The 6,842-nt window shown below is 45.7% G+C and overlaps 1 long non-coding RNA gene across 1 annotated transcript; it reads right to left on the bottom strand.

The window, feature by feature from the left end:
• Positions 1-407: 407 nt before the first annotated feature.
• LOC119402876 (uncharacterized) lies at positions 408-6,245 on the bottom strand. The gene is made up of 3 exons (XR_005185980.2): positions 6,158-6,245; positions 690-759; positions 408-583 (listed from the first exon to the last, which is right to left on the bottom strand). It is a non-coding gene; the product is annotated as an uncharacterized LOC119402876 (long non-coding RNA).
• Positions 6,246-6,842: the final 597 nt, after the last annotated feature.

The following is a 6,842-nucleotide window of genomic DNA, read 5'->3' as shown; positions in this document are numbered from 1 at the left end:
AGAAACACGAAAGAAGCATATCCCCATGCAGTGTGCGCAGTAAGGCTAATTATGATGATGATGATGATGATGGTGGTGCTGGTGGTAGATAAGCACTCATTTGGATATCAAATCTATTATTTTTCCTAAGATCTTTAAAAATGAATAAGTTAATTACCATAATTTACTCAACTTTGTAACCTCTTTGCAATCAATCGCTTTTGAATACGATAATATGGTTTATTATTCAAGAAGGTTAGACTGGAGAGATTACAATCCTGTACACAGACACGATTAGCATGAAATATTGTGCAAAGCCATTTCCTATGGGCACAGCCCATTTTATTTTCATTCGTTCCACAATTGTTCATTGAAATCAAACAATGTTATGATGAATCCTAACGGAGACTCAATGAGGTGTCAGGTGTCAAAGGTACATAACATGGCGGGGTATGCGGAAGGCTACGATATGTATGCAACTTAGCCCACATCAATGAAGAAATTTCGAGCGTTACATCTACGAGAAAGTATACTTACAATATTGCATCGTGAATGGAACAAGGAAGAGTAATCCGAATATCAGCTGTGTCCACATCCTAGCACGCTGTAATAAAGTGAGATTTTGCTTACCATTACGTAGTACAGACGTGTAACCAATTCTCATTTAAGGCCTGCATTATAGGTAGTACCTGCTCCGACCCTAAACTCACCTCGCAACGGTCAAAGGCTGTTGCACACTTCAGGCCTTTCAGTAGAAATTAGCAGAAGTCACTTCGGAACCTGTAGGATAACAGTGTTTGTGTGAAGTAGCTATATTACAAAACAAAGCGCCAGTTGGACACAGTGTCGAAAGCTATGCTTGATTATGGGCCCAGTATCGCGCTGAATGCTGGAGCGTTGGTGTGGCGGTCTACAAAAGGTAATCGCTGGGTACTGGAGCGGAAAACAGCTCTAGGACGTTAAACATGTGCTGCCTACCTGCCATACATAACAAAATATGGATAAAGTAGCAATATAAAGAGTGTTAGTGAAATAAAGTAAGGAAAGAATCGTCGTATAAGAAACCGCGACATTCAACGAACTGTGGGAATCGTTGTAATTTGAAAGAAACGATGGAAGGGAAGACCGACCCCCGCGTTCCACCGTTTGCCACTGGCCGTTTATGACGTTGTATACAGTAATATCACGTAAATAAGTGACTAGCAATTGTAGGAGTTGCATTATTGAATGTGAAAAGGCGCCCGCTGGAATCCTGCGCTAACATGCTGTGCATTGTATGCGATGCAAACTTCGCGCACTATTGCTGCTTTCCAATTCATATTTTTGTTCTCGATTGCAACAAAAATTACTGTTTCCAAAATTTCTCTATATAGTACAAAGAAATATTACTACACGACATTGTATAAGCCATTTTTTACTTGGAGCGCTACCTTGCAAAAATGAAGATGCAATATGGGCCAACGTGTCATATTTTGCAACTTTGTCACAATATTGTCACAACGTTCCTGCTTCATTCGTTCCTGCAATATTTTTATCATTTATTGTATGAACTTATATTGCCCCCACCTGCGTATATTTCTTGCTAAAAATTCGGTGCTTTTTGTAAAAACGTTAGACATGCAGTATTTGCGATGGTTTGTATCAGAATAGCTTGTGGCTCTTGTGAAACATTTGAGCATCTTGTATTCCATGTGTATTTTCTTGAAAACTTGGCGCTCGCTTGTTGTCTTATCAAGAATCACACAAATTTGTATACACAATAGAAGGAGTAGCCGGGTAACCAACTTTTCGTTAAGCACATTAATTTTTCTTTAAATGCCATGTCACGCTGAAAGTGCACAGGTCGATCGTGACCTTGAAATACCGCGCACGAGACAACAATGCAAGAAAATTCACCTAAGGTAAACGACGATTATTGCTCTGGGAAAGAAAGACGCCCCATGGACACTCTCCGTTTTTTTTAGGAGGGCATAGTGTACTTTTGAGGCAGTTCGGTGTGGGCGTCGTGTTACAAATATAGCAGTTACTGTAGCGGAGTAAGAGCCTCTACCGTGCCCGCTCACATGAAACCTGCCAGCTACGTACGTATACATGTCACATCGTCATAACAGTGAATAAAAAGCATCCGGGCTATTCAAGATGAAACTTTTTACGCGAGGAACGTGCGCCCACGAAGCGAAAAGTCAAATTACAAGGAATACACGCTGAGCACTGATCGCGGCAATCACGATCGTCGGTCAGCAGTGATTTGATCAGCGGTAAGGCGTGTCGGCATTTATACATGTGGCATCAAATATTCCGGCCTTATTGTTGGTCTTCGCGTTAGTTCCAGAATGAACTGTACTGTTCGATTCGTGCATTCAGGCTTATGTGAACAGTGTAAAATGATCGGAAATCTTCGACATTAGGGCGTGACACGTGCAAGATTGTGGTTAAGCGGGTAACGGGTCGGTACATTCGAACACGTGAATATAGGGAAAGCACAAAAACAGGTGGAAAAATAAATCTATAAAATTTCGCTAGCACGCATAGGCCGGCTTAATGCACACCACATGCGCGACGTCGGGGCGTGCCCGGTCGTCGAAGTACCCTGTACGGTCCGAAGTATCGTCAAAGACGGTTATCGCTACGCCCGCGCCGGCGTACCGGTGACTAAACCCACACATGGTCGCCGGGTTGGTATTCCATGTGAATGGATGAAACAACTTTATGTAGGTCCAATAGGTCGCACTAGTTTCCTATCCCACAGATAAATCGTGTATTGTTTGATTAGCTTTCCCTTGATAATTGCCAGAGCTTTTCTAGAAATTAGTCATTTAGCTAATGCTTGGACGGGTGCCATAAAATCACTGTGGATTCTGGAGCTCTTTGGGTCTCAAATTGTCAATGCGATGGCTACTTGCTCAGCGATTTCTGATTCTGTGGTGTAGGTTGAAGCCGAGTTGACGAGTTCACCTTTGCTGTTCACAAGTACTACTGTGAATGCTTGTTTATTAGACATAAAATCCACGTCGACAAACGACCATTCCTCAATCTTATTTTTAGCTTTTTCTAGCAGGGCTTGCCCTCTGCTCACATTATAAATGGGTTGAACATTCCTTGCAAAAGGCATGACTGTGATATTCTCGTTAAGGTCGTTGCAAATTTCTTTATGTCTATTATCTATTGCTGTAATTGGTATACCGTTCCGTTTGAGGGATTGCCTTGCTGATCGCGTGGTGGAGAACCTAACGAACAGCACTCTTTATTGTTCCTCGTCTATTTCTTCCACTGTATTGTGCATACCTAGCTGCATGAGTCTCTCATTTTCGGTACACATAGGTAGCCCAAGAGCTACCTTGATTACCTTGCTAAACAATACACTGACTTTGTCTCTTTTGGATCTCTATCACTCGAGCATGGCTGGTGCGTAGGCGAGCTGCGTAGGCGAAGTCAGTCATCGAAGATTGTAGTGACGGCTGTCGATCCTCTGCTGATTATTTTTACGCAGGCAGCTGAGCGGTATATCTTCGGCGCGTTGCAAATAAGCGGCGAAGTCAAGCTTGTCTTCGTCAGTGACAGATGGCATCATGACGTCCAGTTTTTTTACCGGGCTCCTTCCGTAAACCAGGTTGAACGGCGTCATGGCCTTCTTTCTTGCACTGCTGCGTTGAAATGCCAAGGTTACATACGAAACGATCGCGTCCCAAGTCTGTGTTCGACACCGACGTACATTGCTAGCATGTCGGCGCGGGTTTTATTCAGACGCTCGGTGAGGCCATTCATCTGCGGGTGGTAAGCATTTTTCCTTCAGTGAGCTGTCTGGCTGTATTTCAAAAGAGCTTGCGTTAGGTCTGCCGTAAAAGCCGTCCTCCTGTCGGCGATAAGGCCTGAAGCGCCGTTATGCAGTAGAATGCTTGCGACGAAGAACTTAGCTTCCGCGGTGCCACTACCTTTAGGCAGTGCCCTGGTTCCGGCGTAGCAATTGAGATAATACGTGGCTTCCACTTGTTCCGGACGTTGTTCCGGAACAAGTGGTCTTGTTGTCGGACGTTGACGTCGGAAATTGCCCCAGCAAGTACATGCCGATCTGCTGGAAGTGTCGACGAGGTAGATGGATTGGCTGAAGAAATCCCGCTGTCGTTGTCGGCGTTGTCTTGTGTCGCTGACTGTCCTAGCAACGTCCTCACGTAACGAGCGATGCCGGCGGCAAGACGTGATCAGTAGCAGTGTTCTTGTATTCTCGCGGCGTGTGGGAAAAACTTAGGTGGCCTGTCCTCGGGCAGTTGTCCAGGGCCTGCATGACTTCGAGTCGCAGTGCCGAAGGCTCGGGGCCAGCGAAAAGTTCTCCTTTCGTAGGACGTCGTTTTCCAAGATAACTGACGCATGTGCTCACTTGAATGCCTTAGGAACAACGGCGGTCTTGCCCTCGAAGAATTCCACAAGGTCCCTGAATTCTGGGTCCGCTCGCTGTTGTTCAGCGAAGTCGTCGGCCCTTGTGGTTTTCAAGAAGGCGGCATCATCCTGGTCGTCCTTGCGGCAGCGGATCGACGGGCGCGCGCGACAGGCAGACGGCGTCAGATTGCGTTCTTCCATACTTGTAAGCGACGGTAATGTCGAATTCTTGAAGCCTCCAACTTCACCGTGCGAGGCGACTTGAATAGTCCTTCAGGTTAGTTATTCAACACAAGGCGTGATGGTCGCTCACAACTTTCTATGGTCTGGGTTGAGGTAGGGGTGGAGCTTTGAAGAAGTCGACATGATGGAAAGGTACGTCGAGAGAGTTTGAACTTCGGCTTGTTGGTGATTCATCTAGATGAGGGCTGTTGCGCACAAAAAACTGGGACGCAAGAAAGAACACAGATAAACAAATGGAGCGCAAGTGTGCCACAAGTGTTGCGTCTATCTGTGTTCCTTCCGCTGTCCCTGGTTTTTGTGACCAACAGTCCTCATCCGGAAAGGCACGCCTTTTCTGTTCTGGAATACTTGCCTTCCGCCTTAGACAGCGGCAGGCTAGCATAACTGATAGTCCTTTCTGGAACTTCCTTTCGTTTACATGTACAGCGCCAAGTCCTAAGCAGCTTGGGTCGGAGTGCATTTCTGTATCGGCGGCCTCGTGGAAGTGTGCCATTATCCGATGTGACAGAAAAAGTAGTTCTGGTTCTTGAATGCTTCTTCCTGCGGCGTTTCCCACCTAAACTCTACGTCGGTCCTCGTCAGATTAGTATGTGGCTCGGCGATGCCGGAAAAGTTTTCGACAAACCGCCTGGAATAGGCACACAGACCGAGAAATAGACTCACTGCCTTCTCCTCGGCGGGTGTAGGGAATTTAGCGATGGCGGCTGTCTTCTGCGGATCGGGACGAACCCCTGAGTTTTGATGACGTGTCGTAGGAAAAAGATATCTTGGTATGCGAATCGGCACTTTTCCGTTTGAGTGTTAGACCAGATGGCCTCATTGCCTAGAGTACTGTTCCAAGGCGTCGGAGGTGTTCGTCAAAGGTGGGTTCGAAGACGAGGACGTCATCCATGTAGGCAAGAAATCAGCCATTTTATTCCTGCCAGCACTGTACTGCACAATACTGCGCAGTGCGATGTACCAGCACAATGAAAAGGGTTCTAACTGAGGCCGCTAGAGGTGTTGATTTAGCATTCCTGTAAGCTGCCTATGCTTTCGAAGGTAGGCGGCGAATATGCTGCAATAAATATGTGTTTCATTTGTTTAACAATCGAATAAATACGTGTTATATTACAGTCTCTGTCGACGTGATATGATATTGTTATATCAGTAGAAAGCCTATGTTTTAAGACAAGCAATTTACGGTTGTGGTGTCTTCACCCCGGAGCTAGCCGGGCATATAGATGGGTGCTTGATCGTACTTACTAAATGGGCTGGTAATTCTGTTGAGGGGGGTATATTACGAACACACGTAGTCATGCGAGTGTCATGTCTAGAAAATCAGGCGAAGTAAATGAGCTTGGTATGGAGGAAGTCATCAGCGACAAGCAGCAAAATGAGCATAATGTAGAAATATTGCCATTTGGCGGTATATTGGCACGTTGAAGTTATCACATCGTTGATTGCATGTCGTACGTTAGAAGAAAATTGAACCGCAAAACCGACGTCCCCACTTTAGCGTCCTTTACCTGAGCTCTTATCCTATGCAGACAGCGAAGCATCGCCGCACCCGGCTACTCACCGTAGCACGTCAGGCTAATGTCGTCGTTTTGGCAAACTGCTGAAAAGTTGATTAGGAATAGTGACAGGAGCAATGCCAGTGCGAATAGCTGCGTGCCACAAGGGCGTTCTTGAACAAGTTGCCCGTTATTTATATATTGTGCCTCTGCAATGTTTACGGATAACAAGTATGTGCCCTTGAGTAAAACAATAGATTTCGCCATTGAAGGCTAAGTCATCCATTGCAATAGAACACTTCCAACAAAACACTGAATGCAGCAAGGCGTTGCTCGCTCTTTAGTGCGCAGTATGTGTTTGATGAAAAATAGGTACTATACCAGTGTTTTTCGTTAATAAAGCGATTGTCAACGCTGGTGTTTTTGCAAGTCCGATTCATCATATCCAGTACAGGACAATCGCAACTGAGAGCTGCGATACGCCGTTGCGAGAAAATTGCAATGATTCACAGTTCCGCTCTGATAGCGTCGTCCATAGCAAGGTGAGCGTCACCTTCACCTGGCAAGCAGCTGCTGTGATATACGGACAGCTGCCGCATGTTTATATGTCCTTTCATGTGGGGTGTCATCACTGTCCTAGGGATGATATGCAGTGGTTAGTAGCAGTTGAAGCTTTGCGTATTTTCAACAGTGGTGCTCAGGGGTTTTAGAAATGACGTCCACAGTCCGTTCTATATTTTTGACGATGAA

Source organism: Rhipicephalus sanguineus, chromosome 8, assembly GCF_013339695.2.
Source record: "Rhipicephalus sanguineus isolate Rsan-2018 chromosome 8, BIME_Rsan_1.4, whole genome shotgun sequence".
In the NCBI taxonomy this organism is placed as follows: Eukaryota; Metazoa; Arthropoda; class Arachnida; order Ixodida; family Ixodidae; genus Rhipicephalus; species Rhipicephalus sanguineus.
This window is presented reverse-complemented; position numbering and strand designations above follow the sequence as displayed.